Raw genomic sequence first — 19,959 nt, 5'->3', positions numbered from 1 at the left:
TCACACTTGGCAAAAATACTGGCCTACAATTTAAAAATTACCAATTTCAGGGAACCTATCCTCTTTCAGAGGAATCTATAACCCTAGGTGTCTTCCAGAGAAGGTGTGCTCTTCCTGCAGCTTCCCAGTTAGGTCTAGACAGTGAAGCCTCCTGCAATTTTCTATCTAAGATTATTCTCCCATTCACATAGCAGAATGCTGAAAGCTTCCCATTTGGGGACAAGAGGATCATATCTGATTCATGGCTGTTTTCTATTTCCTTATCTGGATCAAGTCTTCACAGAGGGTATTGAGCCTTCTATATGCTGCTTTGCAGCAAGATCACTACTTTTTGGACAGTGTGCAGAAAGGATGTTACTATAGTTATGACTTAACACAGAGTCATGGAATACTGAGGTCCCATAAGATTTGTGATTTCACCTAACACCTCCAGAAATAACTGATGTAGATATCCAGTGTGTTGCAAATGGGGTCATCTGCATGATTTTGATACCCAGCTCCACTGCTAATACCTACTTTTAAGAAAAAGTCATATAGAGAGAAAGTGACCACGTTCATACAGATTTAGAGTTTCTTGTTCAAGACACCTCAGGCTGCATGACAAGTTAAATTATTCTTTATTTTAATGTTTGATGATTATGTTGAAATTTAATTTCATTATTCTTGTACTCTTCATATTTTTATTTCCTTCAGTTTTAAATAACCTTAATTGTCACATTGCTGCAAAAGAAGAATATAAAAGCCTGATAACTGGAATGAAAAAAATAAATGCTATGAGCCTAAGAAATAATATCACAGTCATTTCTCTACTTTTATTATTAAATGTTCCTTAGTGTTTAGATCTGGCCTCAGGATAATAATGTAGCATTTGGGGAAGAAGATGCAACCCAGCAGTCCTGCACTGGAGGCCAAGATGGAGAAGACCTGCACAATCACCATGGACTTTCCTTTGGTACTCAGATAAGTGGGCAGGAAGGAGACCCAGACGCTGCAGAAGACCAGCATGCTGAAGGTGATCAGCTTGGCTTCATTGAAGGCCCCAGGCAGATTCCTGGCCAGGAAAGCTACAGTGAAGCAAATGGCAGCTAGGAAACACATATAGCCAAGGGCAACATAAAACATGGTGACAGAGCCTTCGTTGCATTGAAGGATGATCTTTCCAGGCTGGGAGTACAGGTCAGAATCAGGGAATGGAGGAGAAATTACAAGCCATAAGGCACAGATAAAAATTTGGCCAGCAGAACCAGAAAGGATGATGGAGTTGGCCAAGCTCTTCCCCAAATATCTTCTCACCCTGTTCCCTGGTTTTGAGGCTAAGAATGCTAACACCACTGTGATCGTTTTGGCCAACACAGAAGACACAGCTATTGAGAAGACAATGCTGAACACTGTTTGTCGGAGAAGACAGGTGGCTTTCCTTGGCTGTCCAATGAAGAAAAAGGAGGACAAGAAGCAAAGTAAGAGAGAAATCAGGAGGATGTAGGACAGGTCCCGATTGTTGGCTTTGACAATTGGAGTTTCTAGGTATTTAATGAATATGATTAAAATGAATCCTGTTGATAGGAACAAGAGTAAGGCAATTGAAACCAGAATTATGCCCAGATATTCTTCATAAGAGAGGAAGATTATTCTTTTGGGGATACATTGGACTCTGCTCTCGGTTGGATATTGATCATCTGAGCACTTGGTGCATTTTTTAGTATCTGAGAAAACAGAAAGTAATATTTCTTTTATACCTCTTTTCACCTTTCAAGAAAGGTCTTCTATAGATGTCAGATGATACTGAACAACCATGGCAGGTGACAATATTGAAAAAAAACAACCCAAATGGGGCATGTATGATAATACTAAATGTGACTGTGGGAACATCCCACAAACTTTACCCTATAGTTTAATAGAATGCCCCCTAAGAAGGTTCCCTGGATCTCTGCAAGAACTACATTATCTCAAGGACACTTTTGTGGGATGTTTTGTTTATGTGTGTGTGTGAATTTTATGCATTAATGCTGTACCCTGTTTTACCATAAAAATAAATAATAGCTGATACTGAGAGACAGGTAAGCTATAGTAAATGGTTAATATGACCCTGCATACATATATAAAGTCAATCCAGAAGGATGTAATGATTTGTATTATCAAAAGCCATTGAGAAATCTAGAAAGGTCAGGATGTTTGCAGGACTCCCATTGAGAAGTCAACTATGAAAGCAACCAATGCCATCTTCGAACTGTACCTCAACCATCAATATTGTACCTGATTGACAATTATGCTGTAACAAACTTACTACAGGTATTGTACACAGACAAAAGTTATCATGGTTGGATCCATAGAGAGCCTTTTTAGAATGAGATGCATAATCACATCCTTCAAGGCAAATGGTGGGACCACCAATTCCTGAAAAAAAAGCATTAACTAGCCCCAAGGCCAGATTAGCATTATCCTTGGAAATAATTCTTAATTCTTCCTATTATGGAAGAAATTGGACACCTTGAAAATTAAGATCCACAGAATTGTCAATCTTAGATGTGTCTCTTTAAAAATGGACATTTATCAAAATGCTCTTGTTGAATCCAGTACTTTTTTCTTTGGTGTCACCCACCTTCCTGAGTGGAAATGGTCCCCTCTGGACAAGGAATACAATCGTAGCAGCAAACTGGCTCTCCTTTCCGAGCCTGCTTGAAAAATCCAGGATGACACTTTTCCCCACATTTCGACTGAGGCAGAGACTACGAAGAAAAAACAAGTAATACCAAACAAAGTATGCTAGAAATAAAAATTAATGAAAAACAGAGGTAGACATGAACATTAATCAAGAAGTTGCTGGACTTCACTTAGGTAAATAAAAAATCTTTAACTCCCACAGGAGTTGCAGGGAATATAACTACTAGCAAATTCTTCATTTAGTTCCTCCCTTTTGCTTTTGTGCTATCATGTGGCAAGAAAGGAATATTTTACTTAATAAATTCTGGAGAGAAGCAATTGAGAAAAGATTTAAGCATGAAGTGACAATCAGTGGTTCCTCTGCATGGTTGTATTAACCTGCATTCCTCCTTTCTTCATATACACATGAATTTAAAGTCATATTAAAGTTTAGAAATAAATTTATTCTGAAAGGTTTATGAAATTTTCATTTTACTAGAATTTAAAGTCATATTAAAGTTTAGAAATAAATTTATTCTGAAAGTTTTATGAAATTTTCATTTTACTAGATTTATTAAAAGAGAATAAAACTGATGAAGAAAGAAACTTCTGGCCAGTTAGATCTCAAATATTTTTTTTTCTGGACTACATGTTCCATTGCAAAGCCACCCCTATTTGAAAGTGATCCAGGACTACCTCCTAGTTAAGATATAAAGGAAACCTTCATTACACATTAGGGGTGTCAACCTTAGTAGAGCTGTTCTTTAGTTCAGTGGTTAGAATGTAGTATTGCAGGAAAACTCTGCCCACTGCCAGGAGTTTGATCCTGACCATCTCAAGGTTGACTCAACCTTCTATACTTCCAAGGTCAGTAAATTGAAGACCCAGGGTGCTGGGGGCAATATGCTGACTCTATAAACCAGTTAAAGAATGCTGCAAAGCACTATGAAGCTGTATATAAGTCTAATTACTATTGCTATTTTTTGTATATTTTTTGCTAATTTTACATGGCTGCCATGCTGGTGAACTAAGAGTAAAAATGAGTGCTTAGTTTTTACAATTGTAGAGACATGAGATGAAGGTGAGGTCATGAGAATGTGTCCCTCAAAAGGGTAAGTAAGGCATTTGTTGCTGCATCACGTGTCACTGTGTAAGAAATTTTATGAACTGAAATAGCCATAGAAACAAACCAGCCAATGAGAACAGTTTTTTATTAAGACACAGTATTGTCTGTGTGAGGGTTGTGATCCAGTCTAGGTCCGGGCGTGTCTTAGTCTTCTCTATGTTTTTCTGATTTCCAAGTTAAGAGTTATTGATGTTCCCCAGAGTTGAATGAAACTTCATGTATAATGTTAATATATATTTTATAGATAAAGTTTTTTCTAAACTATGCCTCCTGCTCATTTTGAATGTATGCTTATTTTTTGGGCTTATTTTGCGCTGGGTGAGCTGTAAACTCTAACAGCTTATGGGCCCAGATCCCACTCAGCCAGCCCTTGCACACAGTACAGGAAAGTTCAGACTGAAGTAAAAAGATCAATTACATTTCAGCACAGAATTCTCAAGAGGAAAGAACTGGAGAAAAATACATGATTCATCTATGAGGCTGAACCTTATTTAAAGAAAAACTGTTTACAAGAAAGAAAAACAGAAAATAGACAAGCTGCTTTTGCAAAAGCTAGCTATTGTAATAGTAGAGACAAATGGTTAATAGATAGTAGGTGATAGAAGTAAAGGAAAGGTCTTCAGAAATTTAATATTTAATATTGAAAGAAATTTAAAATTGAATTTGAGAAGATGGGAAACAGGAAAGGATAGCATAAAGAAAGGATGTAAAAGAAACACGTAGCAAACATTAGCTGGGTCTTAGAGTGATAAAAGGAATTGAAAACAGGAAAACAAGCTGAATAAGATAAGAAGAAAGCCATACTCAATTGAAAAACAGGAAAGAACCTATTGTTTTAAAAGGGGGACATAAATATCTACAGAGCTCAAAATAGCTATTTAAATGTCAATTTTTTCTTCTTCTTATTGTATATGTAGGGACGCGGTGGCTCAGTGGGTTAGGACGCTGAGCTTGTCGATCAGAAGGTCGGCAGTTTGGCGGGTCGAATCCCGAGTGCCGTGTAGCAGAGTGAGCGCCTGTTACTCGTCCCAGCTTCTGCCAACCTAGCAGTTCGAAAGCACGTAAAAAACGCAAGTAGAAAAATAGGGACCACGGAGACGTCCTCGGGACAAGTGCTGGCTCTTTGGCTTTGAAATGGAGATGAGCACCGGCCCCTAGAGTCGGAAATGACTAGCATGCATGTGCAGGGGAGCCTTTACTTTACCTTTACCTTATTGTATATGTGAATATAATTTAATATGTTAGCAGTAAATGTGTAAGAAGCGGACAGAAAGAGTGTAACCTCATAGGGGAAAGAGGAGGGATCTGCGGCTGGGACAGGGTTGTATAAAGAAGTGAATATTTTCCAAAGTACTTGGGGGACACACAGTGGCTAAACATGAAATTGTACTCTGACTTTTTCTTCAAAAAAACCAAGAAAATACCTAAGAAGAACAAGATAAGAGTAACCTTGAATACCAGGTGTAAATTTTCACGATGGAAGAGTTTCAAAAACAAATTCATGCCATGTGGGAAATAGCTTACCAAACTTAGCAGTTCCTTTCTACAGCTGGCAATGAAATAAGAGCTTTTGGAAAAGAATTAGAAAGCATCTCGATGAAACAAACTCAAACTGTGACTACAATTAATATCTTATTGGGACAGAACTTAACAGAAGAAGAAATTGAACAACCAAATACATTGGCAGAAGAATTAAATATTCAACAAATACAGGTTTTTGAAGATTGTAATGGAGAAAATACGGAAGGAAATTTATTTGGATCAGAACAATTATATCAAGAGGTGAAAAGAACGAGAAGATTTGGTGCTGTTGGCAGATTCTTCAATCCCTCAAAGGTGGAGACTGTAGGGCCACTTCAATATGATATAGCAATACAAGAATGCTTTGATGACCTTGAGGCAAAGAAGCGTAAAATGACATGGCAAAGGAAGAAAGCAAAAATAAGATTGAAGAAATATGAACATTTTAAGAGGCCTGAAATACATAATATCAAAATTGATAGGATTGTATTGGGATTACGAGAGATTGTTTTGATGAGTAGATAAAAATATTGATTAACTAAAAATAAATAAATAAAAATTAAATAAAAATAAAGTACAGATGTATGAATATTAACATTGAAGTATTGCATTTTTAAATGATATGGGTTAAGATGTATATATGCTAAAAACGATAGAATGTAACTTATATGCTTGGATATAGAGACATGAAAGGATATATTAAATGTTGAATTGGAAGAAACTGTGCTTAATTGTTAATATGTGGAAACTACAAATTAGAAATAAGAATATTATATTGTCCTCCCTTTTTTCTTTTTCTTTTTCTCTTCTCCTTACAAAGTGGTATTTTAATGACTCCTATTTTAAATATTATATAATTGATAAGGATATGGAAATAAGATAAATATGAAATGAATTACACCACTAGACATGGAAGAAAACTGTGTAAAGGGAAAGGAGTGTATTTAGCAATATGGAAATGAGAAATCTTAAACGTTTTAATTTCAATATCAATATAAAATTAAAACTAGAAAAATAGATAAGGTGTTTGATGTGTTAAAGAAGAAATGTTAAAATATGAAATATAACTAAAAGATGGATATTCTGAATGCTTAACAAACATTTAACACATATCTCCCTTGCTTCTCAGCTAACAAAGAGAGAGAGAGAGCCTGCGGCCTAGGGGTTAAAACAACTACTTAAGACGCAGTCAGCACAGGTTCGAATCTCAGAAGGATATGGCTGACTGATGAGAACAAATAAGTTTGAAATGATCATATCGGTCTCCCTTTATTCTTTGTTAGCAAGCCAAAATATTTACACAAATATGAGCTGCCACTGCTGTGGCTACTGCCTGTAAGATGGCCTTGGGCTAGGCTGAAACAGGAAATAAGATTTGGCCCATTTCTGGGACTAAGCAAGTGTATTCTGAATGCTTAACAAATATTCTAAATATTAACAAATATTCTGAATGCTTAACAAATATTTTAACATATATATATATATGTTTTATCTTTGGTCATTTGGGTTTTCTCCCACGTAAAATTGGAGGTATCAGGGCAACGTTTCGATGAAATCTCATCTGTCATCCTCAGGCTGTTGGCTTCAGGCTGACTACCATACCAAATTATCCAACCTACTCCGAGACTCCACATACAAACTCCTCAAGACAGATCCCACCACCTACCTAGAAAAAAACCACAAAATCCAAAATAAAAGCCCCCCCATCAGTGAAGAGATCCAGCAAACAATCATTCCCAGAGAAAAATCATCCAGATGTCTCAAACTCTATGGTCTCCCCAAGATACACAAAGAAGGAACCCCAATCAGACCCATAGTCAGCTCGATAGGCTCACCTCTACAAAATCTAGCCAAATTTCTTGCCAAACAACTACAACCTTACGCAAATTCCATCACCTCACACGTACAAAACTCATTCCAATTCATAGAGATCATAAGCAACATAAGCTCTGTGACCTACTCGTGAGCTTCGATGTCATATGCCTCTTCACCCAAGTGCCAATCAAAGAAGTCTTGACAGCTATCCTAAAGAAATACAACCACCCTAAACACATCCTAGATCTGACCAACCACTGCCTATCAAACACATATTTCATCTACAATGGACAGAGATACAAACAAATGGAAGGAGCACCCATGCGATCACCCCTTTCACCTGTCATTGCAAACCTCTACATGGAACACTTTGAAACCCTCGCTCTAGAAAAATCCAACCACAAACCCAAACTCTGGCTCAGATACGTAGATGACACCTTTGTAATCTGGCCACACGGCAAAGAAAAACTGGATGACTTCCTCACACACCTCAACAGCCTACACCCCAAAATACAGTTCACCATGGAAACAGAAGCTAACAATCAACTTCCCTTCCTTGATGTCTTAGTCTACAAGAAATCCAATGGCTCCCTAGGACACACTATCTACCATAAGAAAACACACACAAACCACTACCTGAATGCACTCTCACACCACCACTCAGCACAGATCAACTCCGTAGCCAAGACACTCATCTCCAGAACAAAACACCTAGCTGACAAACAACACCTAAAAACCGAACTACACACTCTCACCAACGTACTAACAGCCAACAGATTCCAAAGAAATATGATTACCAACTTAATCCGAAGAGAGACACCCACAAAAATCCAAGACAGAGAACAAGAAAATGGCAAAGCCCTCCTCCCATACGTAAAAGGGATCACAGACAGAATCAGCAAGATCCTCCAGAAACACAACATCAAAACAGCATTTTGCACAGGCAGAAAAATATCCACCATCCTAAGGAACCCCAAAGACATAATTGAGTTAGAAAACCAAGGAGTATATGAAATCCCATGCTCCACCTGCCCCACCACATACATTGGACAGACCAACAGAAGAATAAGTGCATGCATTGAAGAGCACAGGAACTCAGTCAAAAAGGGAGAACAAACTTCATCCCTGTTCCAACACTTTAAAGCCACTGGACACAAAATTGATTTTAAAAAAACCAGAACTATCGCCAAAATTGAACACTTTAACAACAGAATAATCAGAGAAGCCATTGAGATAGAAAAACGCCCCCACAGCATGAACAAACGAGATGATACCTCTCGCCTACCAACCATTTGGAAACCCGCCTTGATTAACAGATGAGTCCCAACCACCAAGAATGATACCAGACCCAAACTCATGATAACATCACATGACATCACCGCCACACAACCATCCAAAAAGCAAATCCAAACCCACAACGATAACGAGACACAACCACAAAACAGAAACCTAACTACAGCTGCAACATTAGCCACTTTAAACCCCTCCAAACCACACAATAAGCAAACTGACACCCACTATAAAAACATGACACCACCACAAACACGGAGCCTAACAAAAGCAGCACAACTCACCAGTTCAGGTCTAAGGCTGGCAGCTGAGACCAGCCCATCCACTCAAAACACATCCCCACCCAATCAGAACACAGCCCCGATTCAAAACACACTCTCACCCAATCAGAACACAGCTACGCCCCCACCCAATCAGAGCACACCTCCACCCCATCAGAACACAGCCAAGCCTCCACCCACAGAACACACCCCCTCTGGCAGTTTAAAAAAGAAAAAAAAAACAGCCACTATCACACACTTCTCCCAGAAGAAGGAAGCTGAAGCCAACAGCCTGAGGATGATGGATGAGATTTCACCGAAACGTTGCCCTGATACCTCCAATTTTACGTGGGAAAAAACCCGAATGACCAAAGATCTACATACAAAAACCCATTACAATGACTGATGGGTAGCAATAAGAAATATGTTAATGTAGATAAGAGACATGCTGTGTTAAAGGGAAAAAGAGAGAGGAAGTATGGATTATAATAACTTGGAGATTTGTAATAATATATATGTGTATGAAGTGAACTATTGTAACCTGGACACCACGTTGCTTTTTAATGATATTATTGTAATATTGGAAAACCAATAAAATATATACTAAAAAAATGAAATGTATCCTAAGGCTTTGGAAAATAGAAAAAAGACACCAATATTTCACCCACCTTGTTGAGCAACGTTAGCTCTGAAAGAGTGTCTTGATTGATAATAATTCTCTGTCTTTCAAAACTGCCTATTTGCTTTTTAACAGGATCTTCCCTGGAAAGAACTATCAAGCTTGTGATCTTCAGATCTGCTGCTACATCACCATTTTGGTCCAAGTACACTTTAATCAGGGAAAGATTGTAAAATTCATTCTTCGCCAGAAAGGGATGAAGCTAGAATGAAACATCCAGGAATCTTAAAAACAGAAACCTTGGTTTCTTATCCCACATGGTCTTTTCACATTTGAATCTTTCTACTAAAATTGTGTAACTTGCAAATATCCTGAGTTGAGAGAACAAGTGTTATCAGTATCCTCAAAAGAGAAAAAGAAAGGTTCAGCAAACTTGTCAATCATACATTGACAAAGTATATATTGATAACATAAATAATTGATCAAATTGGTAAAGTATAGGGAACATGTTAAACTAAGTCACAAATAAATTGAACAAACAAACAAACAAATGCAGAGATTATTCATAAAGCCTTTGAAAACAATAGGGTAATTACTGGAAAGCATGGGTTTGTCATCATCATCATCATTATCATCTTTATTGATTAGCCCTTGGGCCATATCAAATTGCCTAATTCAAAACACAAAATATCACTAAAACTTGATAAAAAAAATCAAATGAAACTGGATAAAATACAATTTAAAAGAAACTAAAACAAAATACAATCTAAAGTAAAATCAAGATAGAATACAATGATTTAAGATACAAGTTAAATATACTTAAAATTTTATTGCAATGTCACCCCTACGTCTACCCCGAACAGTCTTAAAACTACTTTTAAAATTACATTTTTAAATCAAGTGGTCTTTCCTGCAATCTACCACACTCTGCTGCACCAACTTTGTTCTTATTTCCATCAACTTCACAGCAAATTTGGCAATCCATTTCACCAACTGCAAATTAGAACCTAACAAACAATGATGCAAGAAGCGCTCTTTAGACATAGGGGTACTACTATAAAAGATCCTGCCCAACTGTTGTTCCCTCAAATCTGAATACAGGGGACTCTTTTGCTTACTGGAATCCCCCTATACCTGCCCCAAAGCATATTTGTTTGAAGTTGGTCCAATCTCAATTTGGTAAAAAATCTCCTTATAATGGGAGATAAAGGCAAGGTTAAATATTTTTCTATTTTAAAAATTTGTTTATTAGCCGATAACCAGGGGAAAACTTTTGCTACTGACACCTGTGTGATGTCTGATTGTGCACTTATGTCCTGAAATCTCTGTGCAATCCAAGATCGAATCTGCCTAAGATCATGCTGCTGCCAGTTTAACGAAATACCAAAACTAGATATCTGCTTCAGAACTCTTGATAACCAATTATTTTTGTTACTTGAAATAATCTGATCCATTAGTTCTAGCTTAGGTAACCTCCCTTCTTCCTTCTCGAATATTCTTAGCCAATAATAAATGGTCTGAGAATTAATGTAGAGAAATCAAAGGTAATGATATTTAGCAGGCAACAAAAGATGAGGAGATGGGTTTTAAATGGCAGAAGAATAGAACAAGTTCACTCATTTACCTATTTAGGGTTAGTATTCCAGACAAATGGTAAATGGGATAAGCATGTAAAAGCCGGAGCTCAGAAGGCTGTGGCTCGGATGGCCCAATTAAACAAACTTATTTTAGAGAAAACTCCATCTTCATTAACCCCAGTGTTAAAGGTCTTTCAAGCAAAAATTGAACCAATACTTACCTATGGGGCAGAAATATGGGGATTAGCTAAGCTGCCTGGGCAGGGTTTGTCAGGAAGAAAGTTGCCAGGCTGATGTTGTCCCACAACCAGATGTTGTCCCACAACCAGATGTGAAAAATGGCCAGATGAGCTAATTCTACTTTATTGTAATGCTACAGTAACAGAATTTTGAAATTCTGAAAGTACAAATTTCCCACTCTGTCATTTTATTGTCTGATAAATTAGGAAGGATCCTTTCTGAGTTTCTCTCCTATTATACCACTGTAGGCTTCCCCCTTCTTATCTTATTCTTCCCTAGGCAGCATCTCCCTCTCTCAAAAGTCATTCTCATATATTATCACGCTTCCTAAATAGGGAAATGCTGGGGATATAATTTGATATCAGTCAAACATTTTTTGATGTGATTAAGAATCTAGTTAAATAATGGCTGGATGGTATGATAATTATGAGGATAAAATTTGTCATACTATTGTACTCAATGATTTTCAATATTCCTCACAAAAACTCTCATTATAAATAACAATTAGTCCTTGGTCATCTATTCTATATTTTTTGTTACACAGAAAAATACAGTTGAGAAATCATGATTTTTGGGTAAATTATCTAACTCATATACAAAACTATTTTGAATTTAGTTAAAAATACCAAATTTCAAGAAAAATAATTATGATTTCCTGATAAAGATAAATGAAAGCCACTACAAAAATGTCTGATTTGTAGCAACTAGGACTTAATCATAATCATAATAGTAAAATTGGAAGGAATCTTGGAGGTCATCTAGTCCAACCCCCTGCTCAGGCAGGAAACCCTATACCATGTCAGACAAATGGCTGTCCAGTCTCTTCTTAAAAACTTCCAGTGTTGGAGCATTCAATTAACCAGGTTGTTCCACTGGTTAATTGTTCTAACTGTAAGGAACTTTTTCCTTAGTTCTAGGTTGCTTCTTTTCTTGATTAGTTTCCATCCATTGCTTCTTGTCCTGCCTTCAGGCACTTTGGAGAATAGCTTGACTTCCTCTTCTTTGTGGCAGCCCCTGAGATACTGGAACACTGCTATCATGTCACCCCTAGTCCTTCTCTTCATTAAACTAGACATACCCAATTCCAGCAGCCGTTCCTTATATGATTTAGCCTCCAGTTTCCTAATCATATTTGTTGCTCTTCTCTGTACTCTTTCTAGATTCTCAACATCTTGTTTACTTCATGGTGACTAAAATTGGATGCAGTATTCCAAGTGTGACCTTACCAAGGCATTGTAAAGTGCTATTAATACTTTACGTGATCTTGATTCTATCCCTCTGTTAATGCAGCCTAGCACTGTGTTGGCTTTTTGGCAGCTGCAGCACACTGCTGGCTCATATTTAAGTGATTGTCCACTAGGACTCCGAGATCCCTCTCATAGTTACTACTGTTGAGCAAGATACCCCCTATACTATACCTGTACATTTGGTTTTTCTTGCCTAAATGTAGTGTTCAAGTCTGTCCAGATCCTCCTGTATCTTTAGCATGTCTTCTGGAGTCTTGGCTACTCATTCCTGCCAGCTTGGTGTCGTCTGCAAATTTGATGAGTTCCCCTTCTATCCCTTCATCCAAATCGTTGATGAAGATGTTGAAGAGCACTGGGCCCAGAACAGAGCCCTGGGGCACCCCACTACACACTTCCCTCCATGTAGATGTGGTTCCTTTGAGGACCACATGCTGAGTACGGCAAAGTATGTCATGGCTTATAAAAAAATGGATGGTGGCTTTAATATAGACATTTCATTAAGATTTCAATTGTATGTTTTCTTGTGTATGTCTCTGTGTGTGTGTGTGTATGTACTGGTCACTGATTATAATAAATTAGTAGTGGTATATTAATGATTGGATAATCATATGTAATTGGATGATAATGTCATTAATGATGCATTGGAGAAAAAATGATGGAAACTATACTTGATAGGAATATTTGTGAAAATTATCTCAAAATAGTAGATTGCAAACCAAATGTGAGTTGGTAGTGTGATGCTCATGGAAAGAAGGGAAATGTATCCATAAAAGTCTCCGGAGATAACTTCCTGGTTTGGAGAAAAACTAACTCAAGTAAAAAAAATCACCTTACAGGTACCACACACTTTGAGAAGCCATTGCATAAATAATGGATCAGCTTTAGAAAAGTCATGAAAGCCAGGAAGAGAACTGTTGGAATTCATTGCTGGAATGTATTTTTGTGCAACAACTACAGTAATATTCAGCCACTAGATGGCAGTGTATACACGTTTGGATCAATAGAGTATACTCGATATTTTGTTCTAAGTAGAGTTTCCTATTTCCTATTACAGTTAAACAGTTAAGCAGTAAAGCACATGGTGACTGTATGCTTAGTTTGATCTGTTGGAGCACCTTTTCCAACTGAAAAAATCTCTTGACTAGAAAAGGGAGGATACAGTACAGGTAGTCCTCAAGTTACGAGTGTAATGGAGCCTACCCATTCCACTTGTAACTCGAAAACTCATAGAATGAATCTAGTTCCTTTAGCGAGATCACTCTGTTGCTCATTAAAACGCATGTGGCTCATTTAGTAAACATGAGATATCTCAGGGTGGAGAAGGCCATGGAGGACCTAGTGATGGAACAGGCCCCCAAGACCTCCCCGATCCACTAAAATACCTGATACTTCCCTCTCTCTTCCTGCCATGTGGAACTCACCTGGAAAAGGTCTGCCTCCTCTCTGCCACAGTTCCTGCTGCCATTCCAACTTGAGGCCAGGAGATGCATCCACAGCACCCCATGGCCCAATCTGGGGTCTTGAGGCCTGGAAAAGGCCTCCGGAGACCGGATCTATGGCTGTGGAGTGATTTCACACCCACCCCTGTGGCACGATCTGGGCTCCGGAGGCCTAGAAAAGACCTCCAAAGCCCAGATTTATGGCTGCAGAGTGATTTTCGAGCCCCTCAGGGGCCCAATCCAGGCTCTGGAGGCCTTTTCCAAGACTCCAGAGAACAAATCAATGGCTGAGGAGGGATTTTGTGGACCCTCTGATGCTTGATCCGGCCTCTGGAGGCCTGAGAAAGGACCCTGGAGCCTGAATCAGGCTGCTGGGGGTCCACAAAATCTCCCTGCAGCCATAGATCCAGGTGGCAGATGTTTTTTCCAGGCCTCTGGAGCCCCAATCCAGCTTCTGGAGGCAAGTTGAAGCATCCCCCAGCTTAGTTTGGTTTTCTGTGGCAGAGAACAGAGGCTTAAAGAGCCATGAGATCACATGAGATCAGTAGTGTGAGATCTTGTTCCACTGATATTGCATCATCTTGCGTTATTTTAGGTCTCCATTCTCTGCAAACATACCGAAGGCCTGGAGCAGCCAAGAAAATGAAGATTCTTCATCTTCGCAGGGTGAGTACTGAAGGCCTGGTGTCTAGGGAGACCCGCCCCGTAGGCAGGGAGGGAGGTAATAACCTGGGTGAGTGTTGCAGAGCCACTGCAGTTGCTCATAAGGATGAAGAACTGCTGTGCTGCTGCAATACTTGTAATTTTGGGAGTTGCTCATAAGCACTAGGGGGCGCTCATCATGTAACTTTGAACGAGCATTAAGTGAACACTCATAACTTGGGGATTACCTGTACTCTTCCAATAACTGAAAGATACTACACAGGAGTTTGCTGTTATTCCAGAGTGTTAGACATGGAAAAATGGAAAACTGAGCTCAGTCACAAGAGAGGAGATTCTGGCTGAATGAGGTGAAAAATACCCTAAAAAGAGAAGCAGTTTTACAGCTAATCCTGTGAAGTAGATAAGTTCAGTGTCCTCTTCATCGTTGTTTTGATGCAAAGATCCAGCAGCCATCACTTAAAGAAGCTTTAAGTGGGATTTTTGTAAAGAAGGGGCATAGTGCTAGATGGTCTTATAAAATCCTAAAATGCTCATCACAAATTCATAAAGAAAGATTTTTTTAAAAAATTCATAGATTATAAAATTAATGCTGATTAATCTCAATATATATCTCAATATACATCTCAATATACATATCCACAAGTGATTGGATTTGCCAAACTTGTTGGCACAAAAAGGTTGAGATGGTTCCCATTCTCAATGGTAATCCTTCTCCAAAGAAAATAAGTTTGGATCATTGTCAGGACCCCATACCTGCCATGACTGCAGCCTTTGAACTCCCAGCCTCTCTTCTCCATCTTTCTTTCTCCTCTTGAATATGGAGGAATATGCAGCAACCAAGGCATGAGCCAGAGTATTCATCAAATCATAAACATTAAGGTTATGTTTCTTCCAGACCTTGTTATTTTCCACGTTGGTCTTCAGTGGCAATTTCTGAGTGCATCTTCTCCGGCCTTTGACAGAAATGATGTCTTTTGAAAAAGAACAGTGAAAAGACTGATCTCCAAATTGTGGTTGCCTAAAGAGATCTGGTTCAAAGGAACTGTCATTTGGCCTTTTTTTCCACTGAAAAGTATAGAACCAAACACTATGGACATATTTGAGAAATGGTTCTCTCCTTACTTGCAAATCCCCAAGGGTTGCAAGTATCCAGACTTTCCCTTCAATGGGTTCTGGCAAATTTTTAAGTGTTGAATGGAAAAGTTGAATTCTGTCCCAAACGAAATGATAATCTATAAAGTGAACAAAGACATTGACCTGTCTCCACTTAGCGATGGCATCCCTTAACTTTTTTGTAGATGTACTGGTTGACAATTGTTGTGATATAAGAATACAGATTCCATTTCTGACAAGCATAGGAGTCAATGTCCTCATGAAATTCACTCCATTCTCTGAGTCTGGAGCAAAAAGACCAATCATGGTCCATCTGAAATGGAGGAGCAGCTGGAGAATTCCTGGATAGACAAACCGTATTTTGGGGAGCAAGTGGTAGAAAAATGGGAATTGACTTTTATCACTCAGAGCATCTGAGACAGATGCACGGATCTGAAAAAGCAGTGAAGAATGCTGTATTTAGGGTCAGTTATTGGCTTTCAATAATCCAACTTGTTTTGTCATGAACATATTAGAATATTGTATTGTTAATTAGCCAGAATATTAAACACAGAACATGAGCAAGACCAGAAAAAAAACAATAAAAGAAATAAGTAACAAAGAATCAGAGTAAAGAATTCAAATCATATTTCTGTATCACCCTTACCTTTTCCTGCAATCAGACCCACATTTGCAGATTTTAACTGAACCGTTTTGTTCAAATAAAGAGCTGTATTATATACAAGTTTTAAGTTCTGTCAGAGGAAATAATATTTTTTTAAACAAACGGATAACAATAAGGCATTCATTTAATCATTAATCCAAGATACTGATCTCTCTCTTATACCATTGCCATTGAAGTAATAGGTGTGTTACGTCTTCTATCTCTGGGTTTACAAAAATACAAGTCTGTTCATTATAAGGGACTTGGCTAAACCTGATCAAATGTTGCTTGTGTAAATACCCACCCTAAGATGTTCAGCCATTTCAGTATTCAAATACTTTTGGAAGGGGCATTATTAGATGCTCATCCTCTTCAATGTGCCAGACTTATTGAGAATGGCTGCATCTTTCTCTGCTTTGGTATCCCAGATTCTTTCTACAACCATTTTTTTAATTTGTACTCCAGTTGTTCAAGACACGGAGAGATCATATCTCTTAATATAGTTTGTAACTTATACAGTCCAAGCAGTCTTTAATTGAAATGTTGTCTGTTCTAAAAGGAGGAATATTGAGAGTCTGTCAGTTTCCAGGGCTTTCATTTTATACCAATAATTATATGTCCCAATTTTAGACAAAAAAACCTCCCAATTCAGCTCTAAGGCAGAAGCGGAGAGACCTTTTGTCCACCTCTGAGATACTTGTCAGATGGTGTGATTGGGCTGTTTCTAGTAGCAATATGTTTTAGGCTCAAAACGTCAGCTCTGTTTAAGAGCTTGGTGGTAATTTTGACATTATACATTTTAATAAATGGGGCTAAAGAAGGTGGATAACTATGATATTTTTTTTAAAAAAAAAAGTGGCCAGATTTTAGATAAAGTTTATCTGAGGTCCTTTTATTCACCACAAAGATATTTCTTGGGTGCTGTGATTGGATTTGTTCTAGTAGTGATACATTTTAATCCAAACCTCAGCTTGATATCAGAGCACAGAGAAATCTTGACTATATATTTTATAAAATGGGGCTAAAAATGGGATAGTTACATTTTAAAAAAATCTAATCAGTAAATTCCCTTATGCCCTAGTCCTAAGTGAGCTCTTTTGATGATGAGGGAGCCAAGTTGCAGTCTCAGAAAAAAACTAATTCTAGCTAAGGAATGGGGTTACTTGCTCTATTGTCTTATACCATCAAATAGCCATGCCAGGCTGTCATGTCACTTTCCAAAGACCATAACTTTTGAGTTCAATTTATTAATAAGCATTAATAAGGTTTATAGGGACAGCAAATCTTTGTTTCCCCTGACTGACATATTGCGGAACTAGATGGGTTCATGACAAAGCAATTGTTAATGATGGATTTTCTGTGTCTAAAGCCTTCTTATTCGTTCTTCTTCTTCAAAGATACACTCTTTATCTTCCCACCCTGAATTCTATTCAAGAGGAACAAGATATTGTCTTAGCCAAAATATCTACTCATCTAATTAGGCTTTAATTGATTAGGACATTTCTTGAATAGTTCAGCTACTAAAAAATCCTTTCTGGGGCTTTTTTGCTGTTCCAGTTCTTTATGATGAATATGATCATGAACCGATTAGCAATAGCAATAGCACTTAGACTTATGTAGAATAGAATACTTTATTAACCAAGTGTGATTGGACACAAAAGGAATTTGTCTCTGGTACAAAAGCTCTCAGTGTACGTACAAACAGCAAGGTAATATAATCAGTGTATATACAATGTATATACAAAATCCTTCATGGATTACTGCCTTGTCGTGGTGAAGGGGCTTGTGTAATTCAATGAAGCTATGAGCTATGCCATGTAGGGCCACCCAAGACTGAAAGGTCATAGCAGAGAGTTCTGACAAAACATGATCAACTGGAGAAGGACATGGCAACCCACTCCAGTATCTTTGCCATGAAAACCCTATGGACAGTACCAAAAAGCAATATGATATGATGCTGGAAGATGAGCCCCTCAAGTCGGAAGGCATCCAATATGCTACTGGGGAAGAGCAGAGGGCTAGTACTAGTAGAGCCAGAAAGAATGAAGAGACTGGGCCAAAGCCGAAAGGATGCTCAGCTGTGGATGTGTCTGGTGGTGAAAGGAAAGTCCGATGCTGTAAAGATTTTTTCTCCATAGGAACCTGGAATGTAAGATCCATGAATCAAGGAAAGCTGGACGTGGTCAAACAAGAGATGACAAGACTGAACATCGACATCTTAGGTATCAGCGAACTAAAATGGACAGGAATGGGTGAATTTAATTCAGATGACCATCAGGTATACTACTGCGGGCAAGAATCCCTCAGAAGAAATGGAGTAGCCTTCATAGTCAATAAAAGAGTAGGAAAAGCAATACTGGGATACAATCCTCAAAATGACAGAATGATCTCAGTTCAAATCCAAAGCAAACCATTCATTATCACAGTAGTGTAAGTCTATGCCCCAACCACCAGTGCTGAAGAGGATGAAATTGACCAGTTCTATGAAGCTCTACAGCACCTTATAGAACTAACACCAAAAAATGATGTCCTTATCATCATGGGGGATTGGAATGCTAAAGTAGGAAGCGAAAAGATAACCGGAATAACAGGCAAGTTTGACCTTGGAGTACAAAATGAAGCAGGGCACAGGCTGATAAAATTTTGTCAAGAGAATACAATGGTCATAGCAAACACTCTTTTCCAACAACCCAAGAGACAGATCTACACATGGACATCACCAGACAATCAACACAGAAATCAGATTGACTATATGCTCTGCAGCCAAAGATGGAGAACCTTTATAGAGTCAGTAAAAACAAGACCAGGAGCTGACTGTGGCTCAGACCATGAGCTTCTCATTGCAAAGTTTAGGCTTAAACTGAAGAAAGTAGGGAAAAGCACTAGGCCACTCAGGTATGAATTAAATCATATCCCGGCTGAATATACAGTAGAGGTGACAAATAGATTTAAGGAATTAGATCTGATAGACAGAGTGCCTGATGAACTATGGAAAGAGGTTTGCAACATTGTACAAGAGGTAGCAACCAAAACCATCCCAAAGAAAAAGAAATGCAAGAAAGCAAAATGGTTGTCTGAGGAAGCTTTGCAAACAGCTGAGGAAAGGAGGGAAGCGAAAAGAAGGGAGAAAAAGAAAGCTACGCCCAATTGAATGCAGAATTCCAGAGAATAGCTAGAAGAGATAAGAATGCCTTCTTAAATGAACAGTGCAAAGAAATAGGAGAAAACAATAGAATAGGGAGGACCAGAGATTTTTTCAAGAAAATTGGAGAGATGAAGGGAACGTTTCATGCAAAAATGGGCATGATAAAATGGGCATGGTAATGACCTATAAAGCTCTAAATGGCTTGGGTCCGGATTATCTAAGGGAACACCTGCTGATGGCATCAACTTCCCATCGTCCTGTGCGCTCCCACAGGGAGGGGCATCATAGGGTACCGCCGGTTAAGGAATGCCGGCGGGTTATTACCAGGGAAAGGGCGTTCTCTGTGGGCGCGCCGGCCCAATGGAACCAACTTCCCATAGAATTTAGGAGTGCACCCGACTGCCGCTCATTTCGCCGGGACTTGAAAACCTGGTTTTTCGAGCTGTCTGGCCCAGACTCAGGGGTTTTAATTAATTTAATTAATGGGGTTTTAGTTTAATTTCAGGGACTTTAATTTAATCATAGTTTTAACTGATTTTAATTTTGTATGTTATGTATTTTAATTTTCCCTGTAAATCGCCCTGAGTCCTACGGGAATAGGGTGGTATATAAAATTTAATA

This window comes from Vipera ursinii (assembly GCF_947247035.1).
Source record: "Vipera ursinii genome assembly, chromosome: 2".
NCBI lineage: Eukaryota > Metazoa > Chordata > Lepidosauria > Squamata > Viperidae > Vipera > Vipera ursinii.
Note: the sequence above shows the minus strand (reverse complement) of the source record.